The sequence below is a fragment of the Lactuca sativa genome, chromosome 1 (assembly GCF_002870075.4).
Source record: "Lactuca sativa cultivar Salinas chromosome 1, Lsat_Salinas_v11, whole genome shotgun sequence".
In the NCBI taxonomy this organism is placed as follows: Eukaryota; Viridiplantae; Streptophyta; class Magnoliopsida; order Asterales; family Asteraceae; genus Lactuca; species Lactuca sativa.
This window is the reverse complement of record NC_056623.2, coordinates 24481896-24497508: the sequence shown is the minus strand read 5'-3', so window position 1 is coordinate 24497508 and position 15613 is coordinate 24481896. Positions and strand designations below refer to the sequence as shown.

The window sequence follows — 15613 nt, the reverse complement described above, 5'->3', positions numbered from 1 at the left end:
GCGTTTTTGGACTAAGGTTATAGTCTATTATTTAAGTTCATACTAAAATATTTTTAGCAAAAGTATTTATCAAAGGAAAAAAAATCAGACGTTTTGGACTCAGTTAATCGTGAAACCTTAAACTATTGATTTCAACATGATTTCTATTATTAGTAATACAATCCGAAAATGATGTAAAGATCCAATATGATTATATGTATATTAATAATAAGTTTCATGTAACATCAGTAATGTATGTGTCAAATAAACTTAGTTTGAACATCATGGATATGTCGTACAAAATCATTACATTTCTATAACAATATATATATATATATATATATATATATATATATATATATATATATATATATAAACCAAGTGCGATTGTTAAAGTTTAAATAAAACAAATATTATAAAAATTTTGGATTATTATTTATATAAAGCTTAGATCCTACTCACATGAGTCCATTTAACCAAATGATACACATATAATACATGAGGCATTGGTATGAAATAGCAAAAACTAGACGTATGCATACCTTGGTGCATACATAAATACATACTACGTCAAACAAATATGTTGCTTAAATCTCTAACTAAAATACATGAATCATTAGAACCAAAACAATGTTTACAATAATTGACTCAAGGTACACTAAATTGACAGCCAAAAACCATAACTTTACTTCCACATTTCAACCCATCCAATTTTACACACAAAGTAAACATCTTTTTTTTATACAAAACCAAACACATACACAAAGACAATGTCTTCTTCTCAAGTGAAGCTGTCAGTCAGGAGTAGCCCCCGCACATCCTTTCTCTTCTTCGTTTCCTGTCAATAAACCTCAAGTTGTACAAATATTGTTTGACTTGGTATACAAATAATCTATACAAATATTGTTTTATACTCTCATAATCTTCTATTCAATCTCAACTTCTACAAAGAAATCACAGAAAAAATACCTTGGAGTTATGCCATTGAGTTCAATCAGCAGCCCATTTTCCCCTTTGGTTCTTCCTTATGCCATCGAGAAACACCACCCATAAACACCTTTTTCCTTACCCGTTTGTCTCCTTCTATTGACTGCCAAAAGCAACCAAGAGGGCAACAACCCTCTTTCAACCCCTTCCTTCCCAATCTATTTCACAGCAAAAGCCATCAATTTCTGTCAACACACATAAAAATAATATATATATATATATATATATATATATATATATATATATATATATATATATATATATATATATATATATATATATATATATAAATAAATAAAAAATAAAAAAAATAAAAAAAATAAAGAGAGAGATGAAGCAAGGAGGTTATCGGAGATCGGCTATCCCCTCCATCCCTCCTTTCCCATTGACCTTCACTGCCAACCCCAACCATCTGCGGTGTTGTTGCTGATCGTTTTCCCCATCGCACCCCATACCTTCTCCGGTCGAGAAAAACTCACCGAAGCCCCCACATGCGACGTGTTGCTGCCGACCAGACTCCCTTCGGACCTCGTCTTTCCTTCGCACCTCGCAACCGGACGAGAACGAAAACAAGCTCGCTGCTTCGTCCACTTCGTTGCTTCGGTCTCGTCGGCCCCGGATACGCCTCCCTCTTCGCGATCGATCGACCAAGACGTCCGGAGTAGCGGCCTGCGCGCCTTCGTGATTTCTCGCCGTCACCGATCGTCCGTATCAGTCTCTTTCCTTCGTGTTCGTCGTGTTTTCCCTCATCGCTTCGTTCGTTTCCTTTGCCCAATCAACGAATGTAAACGGGCACAAAAAGCCCTAGATCATCTTGATTTTATAAAATGAATACATTAAACCCCTCTGCTGAACCCTTTATTCAAAATGAGTCCTTTCCCCAAAACTTTGGTGTATTTTAAACAAAACAGCCCTCCCATGGAGATTTCTTAACAATATCAGTCCAAGACTCAAACATTAATTCAATTTAAACCATTTATGTCCCTCCCTTTATTTATTTTATCCAAAGAAGTCATATTTTGGTTAATTAAATTACCAAATAGCCCCATTAGTTTAAATTTGTTACGAAACATGTGCATATATACTTTGTTTATGCAAACAAATTATCGTTTTATGCGAAAATACAACAAATGTGGTTTATAAAAATGTTATTAGTCAATACAACATATTGTTACAAATAAACTAGTTTAAAATTTTCGTATACATATTATAGTTATTTTTTCGTGAAATAACTAGTTCACACAACAAATGCTACATGATACAAAAATATATGATTTTTATGTGGCATTGTATATCATAACAAGCATGTTATAAAACTTTGTTGTATTTCAAGGATTCAAGCTATTACTATGCATGTATATTTGTATGTTTAAATGCATAAAGTTTATATATTTATATATGTTCATTACTTTGGAACGTACTTCTTTATAAAAACGAGTACATTACACTTTTACATACAAACCAAGCATACGCGGCTTTTATAAACTTTATACAATGAAATTCATTATGCCTAGTGACTTAACTACAATTAAGTTAGGGCTGAGAGTTATTTACATACTTTAGTTAAGAGCTTTTTGGTTAGACTATATTCATTAGCTGAATCTAAACACCTAGCATACCCACACCACTATAATCATTAATATTCGGAGCGAGATACATATGTACAAATATATACGGGGTTGAAATCCTCGCATACAGTTGCTAACTACAACCTCGACCGATCAATCGAAGTGGGTGATATGTGACTATAATTTTTAGGGTTAATGTCACTGCAACCCTACCAACTATCAGGTTTTGTTTTAAATGGTCCTTCATGTTTTTTTTGTCTTTTAGGGGCATAAAGTCCATTTTTACTTGTTAAAAAAGGACCTTAACCTGGAATTACCAGTTTTCTTATTAACGTGGCTTTTTCACTTAAAATCGAAATTAAACTAAAATCCTCCTCACATCTTTATCCATCGTCTTCTTCTTCCACAAAGCTTTGATGTTGCTCCCATTCACAAAACCAGCCACCATTCTTCCTCTAACAACATAAGTCCATCATAATCGACCAAAGAATGCCATCTAATCTGTGTACATCAATATGTCTACCGCTAAACATAGCGGGAACAACGATATCATGACCTCCGACTGTAATTAGCGATCTCGGATATCTGTGCTGCAAAGAGATGGTTTTGAGATCTGTTTGTCAAAAACAAGAACCATAGTAAATCTTAACCAAATCAGGCCTTCTAAGTTTTTATTGTTGGTGGTTGTTTTTGAAACTTAAGAAACAGATGCAAGAATGAAAATGACAAAACTCAAAGATTTGTGTCAGCTGACCGGACCTCCCATTCATTTTCATCTTTGGTGCGGGGACTGAGCTCGCGTTCATGGAAGTCCCCTTTGGTGTTCTGTTCCTCAGGCACATTTTGTTTCAGTTTTTTTTCCCGATTTTGTTCCAAATCTAGTTGTGATTTGATTCTTCCGATCTTGGAAAAAAGATAATGGCAGATAGCGGAAGATGCTGGTGGTGAACAACATAAGATGTTGGTGGTGGGCGATGGCTGTTGTTTATAGATTTGAATCTAAACCCCAAAAATGGAGTTTCAAACTAAAGATGTTGGTGATGGGTTGAAATCAAACATTTATTCATATTGTTCATAAAACATTAAAAAGATCTATTTAATTTTTTAATCTAGAAAACAAAAGTACGATATAAGTTATTGAAGGGTTTACTGTCATGATGATGTTATTGTGATCAATGAGAGAGAGAGAGAGTCAAAATCATTGCAGCACATGTGGACCAATTTCAAATGATGTGGCAATAAATCATTTTGACTAGGCAAATGTTTACCGGATGACCCCTTCCATTATCTGATAATGGCTATTTTAACATATTAAAATGGACTTTATGCCCCTAGAAAGCCAAAAAATAACATAAGGGATCTTTTAAACCATAACGGAAAAGTTTGTAGGGCGTCAGCGACATTTACTGTGACAACCGTCAATTTCCGGTCAAGTCAAAGTCAACTGAAGTCAACAAGTCAAACCGTTCGACTCAATTTGCCCGTGGGTACTAGAGTTTACGTTATGTAATTTCTAAATAACTCGCTATTCTAATGAGAGATCATAAATCGAAAAGTACGTACATCTAGATCTCCTTAACCTAAAATTATGGTGAGTGACGAGCCAAACCGATAAAACAATGTTGCATACTCATCGGGAGTGTGTAAGATCCTTAAACAAGGCTTAACAGGGTTCATGGACCTTGCATTGCGAAGCCGGACACTCACATTTGTCACACACGAAACCTCTCTCAATCGTTTTCACTCTATCTCACTTTAATCGAGAATCTCTCCCAAATTTGTCTCTGTATGAGAAATCTCTCCAAGAATGTGAAATCTCCCCCAAATCTCTCTTTGTATGAGAAATCTCTCCAAGAATGTAAAATCTCTCCCAAATCTCTCCAAGAATGTGAAATCTCTCCCAAATCTCACTCATAAGTTCCTTAAACTTTTTATAGTCTTTCGGGCCATCTCAACCCTTAACAAGGTCAAAAACGGCTTGAAACGGGGTAAAAACGAGTAAAGTAGGCTTAAGGACCCGAAACCCCTCTTAAGGAGCCGAAACACCTCATAGGACCGAAAGTCCTCTTAGGGACCGAACCCTCTTGAACCGAACCCGAAGGCTTCTGAACCGAACCCGAAGGGTGCTCTCGGGCCCGAACCTCGCACAAGCCTGAACCCGAAGTTACTATTCATTTCGGTCTATTTCGCTCCTGATGCTTCGGACCGAGCCTGCCCTTTCGCTTCTTGCTGTTTCGCCTCGTTTCGCTTCGGCCCAGCACCAGAAGGGACCGAACCTTCGGCCCCCTTACGAGAAGCGTCGCAGGAAGAGCATTTCTTCCCGGTTTTCGACTACGATTTGATTTTAGCTCTGTTTTTAATTTTTTTAACGCGGGATTTTCACCCAAAACTTTATTTAACATATAAGGCCCCATATTTATTTATTATCCACGTTCTTGGGGATAAACCTTATCCAAGAAAAGTGGGTGAAGTACAAGAGGTGGAGTGTTGACTTTTCTTTATTCTATGACACAAGCAACCACTCCCATACCCACTCCATGTCACTATTCACCATCAGCCCATACCTTGTCATTTAATGGTACTTTTCCCATCTTTTTCCAACTACACACGTGGTCAAGGGTTAGAAAACCCTCCTCTCTCCTCACATTTCGTTCATTTCCTCTCATTCCTCCATCAAGAACAAACTTCACTTTCTCTCATTTTCTCTCTCTAAAATTCGAGATTCAAGGCTATACTCCAAGCTTTTCTTCTACTTTTGGTATGTGTTAACATCCTCCATATGATTATTTCACTTCCTTCTACTCGAATCATAGATATCTTACACAAACTCCATTCTATTGGTGTTAGATCTTCGAATCTTCAAGCGATCTCCCAAAGTGTTCTTGAGTTGAACACTTCTTTTCTCCACCATCCATATACTAAAATCACCTAAGGTGAGTTCATAACCATACATTTTCATGTTTTCTCAAGTTTTTAGGGGGGGATACAAGTTAAAACACCAAGAACATAACTAAACTTTTCTAACAGCCTTCATCAGAAAAGTACAACTCCATTCACGGACTGTTTTGGACAACTTAAACATTTTTGTTTTCAAAACTGTTTTAGATGTATGTAGTTCCAATTCTTATCTTTAAAATTACTACTTGCACATCTCCATACGATTTTTCTACAATTTATGGTGATTTTTACAAAACTGCCTATCATTTCAAACACCAATCCGGACCAGTCTGTGATTATGGACCTTTTCACCCAAGTTGGAGGTAATTAAAAATCATGATAAAAATTATGAGTAAACTAGACACATTTTGGGAACCCTCAGAATTTACGGATTTAGTTTTCGACTTCGTATTATTTTTCTATGACTTTGCTAAAACAGCGCAGAAGGGTTAAATTTAGTTAACAACATATAACTTTCATAACACTTTGTATTATGTTGAGCAAAGTGTATAACAATAAGTTCTAAATATTGAATGTGTTTCCTTGTTAGTTTATCATCATAAACTGAAACTTAGTCATTCATGATAAGATTATTCATTCATTTAGAACACGTATATTAAGCTGTAATGAGCATAGTTTATGATGTCAAAACACTAATGCATTTTCATAAAAGAGTTCTTATACATTACAAACATTTTGGATAAACTATAATAGGTATAGTTTATGTATCATTTACTTCTCAAACTTATTTACCAAAGGTTTTCAGTTTAGTTCACGTAAATCTATTAATGAATAAATTTGTGAGTCATTCGCTTCGGGTTACTTCCAAAGTAACCAATTCAAAAAGTCCTGTAAATTGTAACCAGAGTCTCTTGTAGGGAGAACGTGATATTTGTGTATAGATCTATATTGGGTTGACAAACCCACACCTGAGCTGCTTGCAACAGGTAGACCGGCAGGTCTGTGGTGACAAGTGTCATTTTAGTTTCGCGACGCCTGAAGAACGTCGCAATTACGATGAGGCCGTCTAAGTCAAGTATGGTTATGATAGCTCACATGTGGTATTAACAAATCATAAGATTTACGGGTTCTAACTTTAAATTAACGAGTTATGTCGATTTAGCTCACTGAAATTACTTTAAGTATGGAAAAATACTTGTACGTCTTCATATCAAAAAGGGTTTTATGTCAATTTAAAATCACTTTTTATATCAATTACAGATATTGTTGTATATTTTCAGTCTTGGTATTTAAGACTACACACCATTCATTACGGGAGTTTTCTCAAATCAGAAAGGGTTTTACGCCAATTTGAAAACCACTTTTATATCTTTAAGTATGACAAATACTGGTTCATTTTTGGTCCTGGTATTTAAGACCACATGACTTTTATAAGGAAAATATTGGATTGTTCTTGGTAACATACATCTCTTTACAAAGATCGATTTTCAAACTCTTACTATCAAAAGCTTATGAACTCACCAACCTTTGTGTTGACACTTTTTCAAAACTACTTGTATTCTCAGGAATTCAGTGAAACAGGAAATCAACAGCGTTTTGAGGATGGGACGATAAATCGCCAAACAGTTCATTTTGTCATCATAATGAAATTGATTTGAAGTATGTAAACATATACATTGGTGTCACTTTTTCAATTATATTTATGATGGTTGTATTTACTTTGAGCACTATTATACACGTTGTTGTGATACTATACATGAAGTCCTCCACCCCCGGACGTTTCCGCCATCCTTGGTTTGGGGGTGTGACAGATTGGTATCAGAGCATTGTTTATAGTGAACTAAGTATATCAAACCACATAAGATATACAAACTATAAATGCATTGGGACTAAAGTCTCTGATTTAAAGTTTTCAAAACAATTATACTTTTAGAAATAAATAGTTTCTTGTTAAAAGTATACATGCATGCATACATACTAAGGTCAACATCATTCTAGAACAAAACAAAAGTAATGATTGTTGAATATCACAGGTAAGCTCGGGGATGCATGGTCAGTCTTGGGAGTGGCATAGCCTGATCAACTATGCTGGTCGGGGAGTGATTAGCACATGCCCAAGAATGGTTGTGATATTGCAACAAGTCTAAAAACTTACCAACACCACCACAATGAGAACGTTAGAACAGAACATGAGTTTAAAATACTATAGGAGTATTTTGTAATATCATAACTTATATGAAAACTAAAAAGATCCTTAATAATAGGTCTATAGTCCCTAAGTGGATACTCTAAGGTTATATAACTTATAAATCATAGACTTAGAATTTGTGGTCATTGCCTTACTTCCTTTTCCTTGTTTGGATGTGGACCTAGGGTAGGATCACTTATTCGAAGGTCTATCATAACTTGTTATATGTAAATAGTATGCACTATGCCATTATAGAAGTAACTAATAAGGATCACCCCTATAAGTAATTAATTATAGAGTTAGACGCCTAGTAATTATCTCTTCCACTTCTATTCTCGCAAGTACAACGTAGCAAGATCCTACTTACCAGATGACCCCTACTTTCCCAATTCGAATCCGAGAAATGGTGAATGGTTATGAGAAGAATCAGAAGCGAAACCGGAGGTAATCAACCCTCTATGCATAGCAAGGGTTTCCGCGAACCATTTCGACTACATCGAACCTGCACCCCGTTGGGCAATCGTGATCGAGGGTTGAATGTCGACAACAATGACAGCAACCACCATGTGGAGACCAACGAGGGTGCTATGACCTCAGCCACGGGGGACCGACTGACAGAGCCCTCCCGACGAAGACCCGACAGATCGCGAACATCAGGGATTAAAACAGGTAGACTACAACCCGAGTTCGGAAACTGCGTGCTACTACAGACCCTATTGTCTCACGTACCCGAGACTCGGAAGGAGACTACTATTTCGGAGACCAACTCTCTGTTTAGGACCTTATCGCCATTTGGGCAGAGGCAAGAGAGTAACGGGATAGACACACAGCATTCAAAGAGAGGAGGATTGCAACCAAGCATCGATTGACAGAGCTGCAAGGTGCATCGAGTTTGCCTCAGGCATCGCAAGGGACGGATCGTCGTAAGTAGAGTTCATACCGCTCACAAGACCTTGTAAATTAGGTTCATGAGTATGCGTTGGTGCTACTCTATTCTAGGCGTAAGCACGACACTGCGATTTAAGTAGTCATATGAATCGAGAGATCTAGTTGCTATCAGAACTTTTCCTTACATAGATGTGAGGTAGACCTGCATCTAGGTAAAAAATTTTCACCGAAACCAGAATTACTAGAGTCATATTAACAAGATGGGCTTAGGGTATACCTAACAGACTCGAAGGTCTATTAAGTCTTAATCATACCACTAAGCATACATCAATTGGTGATAATAAGGACCTACCGTGGGTCAAGTTACAAGGTTTCACTTGGATACTGAACTACTAAAAATTCATGGGTTTACCATATAAAGACTCTCGTTATGAACTATTTTTAGAATACCCTTAACAACCGAAATATGTTATAAATTGAACTAAGATTGACAAACTTAGCCAGAAAAACTCGTGATGTATAGCCATTCTAAAAACTCATTATCGTCTCACCTTTAAACAAAATGTTGAGAAGTTCCTTCTTCATAGACCTATGGGGTGCGATCATTCAGGCACTAATACACCGGGTCCTTTTAAAACTCCTCAGCCAAGTGTGTTCAGACAAACATGATTCTAAGATGAGTAAAGCTTAACGCCCGTAAGAAACCTACTCTTACCCACTGCCATAACTCCATCTCAGGAACATTAGCGGAAACACTAGGAATAGTACAGTAATGTGCAAAAATTTATATGCGTTAATATAAATCGTAAGGATGCACTAAAGATAATCATTTCCACTAACGAAGTCGTTTTTCATCGTGGAATAGAGTTATGTCTTCACCAAGAGGCAACCAACCAACTAGCAAGGCGCCAACCCTGCAGATAGATTCTGCTACTTTTCAGGCTGCGGTCACGGCAGCCGTGACAGCCGTCATGGCGCAATTCAATACTAACAACGCCAGCAGAGATGGAAGCGGTACTGACAATACAGATTGTTGTAACAATCAGGAACACCAATAGGTGTCTGCCAGCGAAAATACCTCAGGCCACAAACCTACGAACAAGAAGCGAAAGTTTTGGAACAAAAAGGAGCGCAACCAATCTCAAAGATCCACTAAAAGACAACAACCCATGGCCACCCCTACAACTACAACAGCAGTCACGACACATGCCTCGACACTAGCCACGGGGTCTGCCACCCAAATGTCGGCCAGACCATGTAAGGGATCACTCCCAAGGTGTAAACAATGTGGCTTCCATCACCATGGGGATTGCCGGGATATACACTATAAAAACTGCGACAAGAAAGGGCATACCGTCCGTTTCTGTAGGGCCCCGACTCAGTACATCGCTTCAACCACCAATACCAAAGTAATTCCAGTGTGCTTCCGATGTGGCGAAACAGGACACTGCAAGAGAAACTATCCAACTGAGAAGAATAACGGGGGAGCCGGAGGAGTGTGACAAACGAACCAGCAAGAGTAACATGGAACCATATTAGGACCTTTGTAATGTTTCCAACGACAAAAACGTTTAAGTACCATATGTTTGTAATGAATTTGGTATGTTTGCTAAAATCACAGTCTTTCTAAAAATACTTAAAATACTCTCTCGTCAAATCAAACCAAAGACATTCATATATGACCTTAGGTTCATTACCTGTAAGATGTGATGACTTTGTACATACATCGGGGTTAATTATAATCAAAATACTGAAGTCTTGAAACAAATAATTCCATTCTGACTCCTATTCCATGTCTAGTGGTAGGGATTGAGTGGGGCCACCCACTCGACTATTTTTCCAACATCAACTTACATACGACGTACATATACCGCTCGATCGTAGGGAGACCTGTCAGGGATCATGATATCAAGTATCATTGCTGGCTATCGAAACACACCCACTATCGGTTCTAGACACTGTGGTATGAATCGTCTACGGTAATAATAATATCAAACAAAACGGAACACCCTGAAAAGAAACACGAGATACTCTATCACTCTAGTGAGCTCTTCTTATGAATATAGCTTAACACATGTTATCTAAAAGGATATTGTTGTCATCATCCAATTTTGATTGATATAGCCCTCATCTTCCCGATTTAATGACTACGAAAGGACCCTTCACCTAACCCTCCAAATATCGGAACCTTCATCTCTCATAAACACCCAGCACGGACCTCCAGGTCATCTCTCGATGTGAAACCCCCAAAACACGCACCAGAGGAGTGTTATACTTCTAGAAACCTTATCACAAGTATTTACAGGAGACCCTTCGGGAATGTCACACATACAACAGACAAGGTTAAAACACAGAGGCTTGGGACGGATACGGTTAGTCTACCACTACTACGTGTATACGCAAGGATAATGTATAATTAAGATTCTACGCACATTGGATGTGTGCTTCAACCCTATTTCCTATTCCATGTATGGTTGTGGACTTGGGGCAGAGTCACCCATCCAACTGTATTGCCAATCTAAAGCACATACGACCTATATGTGCAAGTTAATGATAGATGGACCAGGTACGAGTCCTGCCATGAACTTCGGGCCAAGGTTGCCCAGGAGGACGAGTGAATATCCTACCATCCGAAAAGGCCTAGTTGCGTAAACCAAACCCATATGCTTTTTACCGAGCTACAAGAACTGTCAGGACAAACCTGTCGAACTACTCAACAATGAAATTGAAGAACCAAGCTTCTCACCCTAGAGAGCTTCGGTCTTATTCTTCAAATAGAAAGACAAATTGCTCGTAGGTCCATTGACCTCAGAGGCCCCGACAATATCTCCAGTAGAAACCTTACTATCTGCCTCGCATAGACGAATAGGCCGACCAACCGCAAGCAACGAGGTACCCTTCAGGAATTGAACCTGAGATCTGAATATCACCAGTCGTAAGTATTGGAGAAGGATGTCCGAGGACAATCCTCCGAATTTAATGCGGATGCTGCAAGTCCGTAGTGATACCCCTCGGATAGGACCAACCCGCTCGCAGTATTCATGAACGTAATGAATAGGATATGCCATTCTTACTAGGATCAGTTCGTCATTGTCATTGTAAATGACTTGCTTATCTACCCTCGTAGTAAGAAGGAAACCAAGGAGAGCAGCTACAACAAACCGTGGAAGCAATACGATCAGAGAAGCCTTACCTGAAGTTCTCTAGATACGAGTTTTGGAATTGAGGAGTCGAATTCCTAAGACACATCATTATTGATGTGGAAATTCTGGAGGACCCTTTCAATTAATCAAAATCGTTGAGAAATAGTCAGCACCAAAGGCGTCAACAGGAATACGCCAAAATTCCAAGTCTTGTTGACCTACCGTCTTAGTTCCTTTGGAATTTCTCATAAATTACGGAACCCCCTTACGACTTTGACCCTGAAGGGAGCAACCCTTGACTGGGAAGAGAAGCAAGTGGGAGAAACCTTTAGAACTCCAGAATAAGAGACCAAATCCCTCTGGAAGCCTCACTCTGGGAAGGCTTAGTACGCTTCGGAAAGCATGGAAAGCTAAAACCCCTGATAATTATGCCTTTCGAGATTCTTGTCAGAACTAGCCCTGTAACTCGCAACTTCAATCTACTCCCGCGAGCTTGGTAAAGTAAATTATACTCGACACGTCCCGAACTACCAGAAGTATCTATCCGACGAGACACTTGTAATCCCCCTCGATGAGATCGAGTTCCACAAGAGCCTCACCTTCGTGGAAGAACCGTAGTGACCGTGGACTGAGAGGTCAAGCGAACACAGCAACGCCGCTTCCCATTAGTGAAAGTTCGCTGGAATACTAACTAAGGGCCTGGAGTCACTTGGGAGTGCGAGAATCAGTCGATTAGGAAGTATCCCTACTTCTTGGCTCGATTATTCATGCCTACTCCTTGCCTAAATTCAAATTTTGGGACGAAATTCCCTCTAACGGGGGGATGATGTGACAACCGTCAATTTCCGGTCAAGTCAAAGTCAACTAAAGTCAACAAGTCAAACCATTCAACTCAATTTACCCGTGGGTACTAGAGTTTATGTTATGTAATTTCTAAACAACTCGCTATTCTAATGAGAGATCATAAATCGAAAAGTACGTACATCTAAATCTCCTTAACCTAAAACTGTGGTGAGTGACGATCCAAACCGATAAAACAATGTTGCATACTCATCGGGAGTGTGTAAGATCCTTAAACAAGGCTTAACAGGGTTCACGGACCTTGCATTGCGAAGCCGGACACTCACATTTGTCACACACGAAACCTCTCTCAATCATTTTCACTCTATCTCACTTTAATCGAGAATCTCTCCCAAATCTCTCTCTGTATGAGAAATCTCTCCAAGAATGTGAAATCTCTCCGAAATCTCTCCAAGTATGTGAAATCTCTCCCAAATCTCTCTTTGTATGAGAAATCTCTCCAAGAATGTGAAATCTCTCCCAAATCTCTCTTTGTATGAGAAATCTCTCTAAGAATGTGAAATCTCTCCAAGAATGTGAAATCTCTCCAAGAATGTGAAATCTCTCCCAAATCTCTCTCATAAGTTTCTTAAACTTTTTATAGTCTTTTGGGCCATCCCGACCCTTAACCAGGTCAAAAACGGCTTGAAACGGGGTAAAAACGAGTAAAATAGGCTTAAGGACCCGAAACCCCTCTTAAGGAGCCGAAACCCCTCTTAGGACCAAAAGTCCTCTTAGGGACCGAACCCTCTTGGATCGAACCCGAAGGCTTCTGAACCAAACCTGAAGGGTGCTCTCGGGCCCGAACCTCGCACAAGCTCGAACCCGAAGTTACTGTTCATTTCGGTCTATTTCGCTCTTGATGCTTCGGACCGAGCCTGCCCTTTCGCTTCTTGCTGTTTCGCCTCGTTTCGCTTCGGCCCAGCACCAGAAGGGATCGAACCTTCGGCCCCCTTACGAGAAGCCTCGTAGGAAGAGCATTTCTTCCCGGTTTTCGACTACAATTTGATTTTAGCTCCGTTTTTAATTGTTTTAACGCGGGATTTTCACCCAAAACTTTATTTTAACATATAAGGCCCCATATTTATTAATTATCCACGTCTTTGGGGATAAACCTTATCCAAGAAGAGTGGGTGAATTACAAGCGGTGGAGTGTTGACTTTTCTTTATTCTATGACACAAGCAACCACTCCCATACCCACTCCATGTCACTATTCACCATCAGCCCATACCTAGTCATTTCATGGTACTTTTCCCATCTTTTTCCAACTACACACGTGGTCAAGGGTTAGAAAGCCCTCCTTTCTCCTCACATTACCTTCATTTTCTCTCATTCCTCCATCAAGAACAAACTTCACTTTCTCTCATTTTCTCTGTAACGACCCGTCTCCGGTATGATAATTCCTTGGTATTTATTTTGAAGTTTTGCAAGAGGGACTCGGCGAGTTCATAGCCTGACTCGCCAAGTAGGATCGGAATTTCGAGCACGTGTTAGCTGGCGACTCGGCAAGTCCATATTCTGGACTCGGCGAGTCTGTCCGTCTGGGAGAAACCCTAAATCCCCAGGTTGCCCACTATTTAAGCCACCTTATAGCCCCCAATCTCGCCTCCTTCACCCTCTAAAGCTGTGAGAAAACCCTAATTCGATCTTGAGTGTTTTTAGTGATCTTGTGTGCATTTGTGAAGGCTTGAAGAAGGAGAAGAAGAAAGGAGCAAGGAGAAGGATTGTAGAGCAGAGATTCAAGGGAAAGCAAGAGCTCTTTGAGGTATTCTTCAGATTTCCTTCCCTTTTATGCTTTAAAACACTTTCTAGATCTAGTTGATGCTTTTCTCAAGCCTTATGTTGATATGGAAGCCCTATTATGCCGAGATATCTTTAGATCTGTTCATTTAGGAGTTGTAGAGCCCAGATCTATTGCCTTTATGGAGCTATTTTGCATATTAACCCTAGATCTACCCCTTTTAAGCATCTTTTAGCCTTTATTCCCTTGTTCATGTGTTTGTACACGTAAAGTTGGAAACTTTACGTGGTAAATCAGCTTATTGGACTCAGATCTATCATTTGTATGTTTTGGATTCGAGCAGAATCGAGTGTAGAATAGTTGCATAGCGGTGACTCGGCGAGTCGGAAGAACGACTCGGCGAGTCGAGTCGCGAGTCCCCGATTTCTTCCTTTTGAGCGGTGTTGAGTGGGACCGGTGAGTAGTGGAGTGGACTCAGCGAGTTTGAGGGTAGACTCAGTAATGGAGGGACTCAGCGAGTTGTTCATACAACTCGGCGAGTCCAAGGCAATCTTCTTAAGCTCAAGAACAACTCGTCGAGTTGTTCATATGACTCGGCGAGTCGAATGAAGATTTTCTGAGTTTTTGGATCGAGAGGGTACTCGTCGAGTCGATGCCATACTCGACGAGTAGCAACGAGTAGGATTGAGAAGTGAGATTAGAGACTCGGCGAGTTGGCGGCCCAACTCGGCGAGTCAGGTCAACTGTGGGTTGACTTTGACCAAGAGTTGACTTTGACCTAGAGTTGACTTTGACCAAGGGTAAAAGAGTCATTTTACCCAGTGCAGTGTTTAGTATTTGATTGAGTGTGTTTATGGACTTGTAGCCGGGGAGATACCGGAGCAGCAACAGTTAGCTTCCAGAGCCATACACACAGCAGCCAGTTCACGAGGTGAGTTTCCCTTCAGTAGGAACGGGTCTACGGCCATAATGTCGGCCCGTTTAATTATCAGTAGTTCCGGACTTTGGTCTAATGCAGTAGCTAGAGTGCTTGATGTCTTTGTGATTCAAGCATATTTGTGTTATGTGTTCTGGACTCTGTTCCGATGCAGTATGCAGTATATGTGATTATAATAGTTGTTATGTTTTATGCTATGCCATGATCAGTCAGTTCCGGACTTCGGTCCGATGCAGTCAGTTCCGGACTTCGGTCTGATGCAGTTAGTTCCGGACTTCGGTCCGATGCAGTCAGTTCCGGACTTCGGTCCGATGCAGTCAGTTCCGGACTTCGGTCCGATGTAGTTAGTTCCGAACTCTGGTCCGATGCAGGGGACAAGGTCCCAGTCAGTTCCGGACTTCAGTCCGATGCAGCTAGTTCCAGACTTTGGTCTGATGCAGTGG

The 15613-nt window shown here is 39.7% G+C and overlaps 1 long non-coding RNA gene across 2 annotated transcripts; it reads right to left on the bottom strand.

Annotated features, from left to right (window-relative positions):
* Positions 1–566: 566 nt before the first annotated feature.
* LOC122195831 (uncharacterized) lies at positions 567–1733 on the bottom strand. 2 transcript variants are annotated; one of them, XR_006186702.2, is made up of 3 exons: positions 1357–1733; positions 949–1151; positions 567–817 (listed from the first exon to the last, which is right to left on the bottom strand). It is a non-coding gene; the product is annotated as an uncharacterized LOC122195831 (long non-coding RNA). The 2 variants fall into 2 exon arrangements; XR_006186703.2 differs by having other exon boundaries at positions 949–1124; positions 1357–1732.
* Between the last annotated feature and the right edge of the window lie 13880 nt (positions 1734–15613).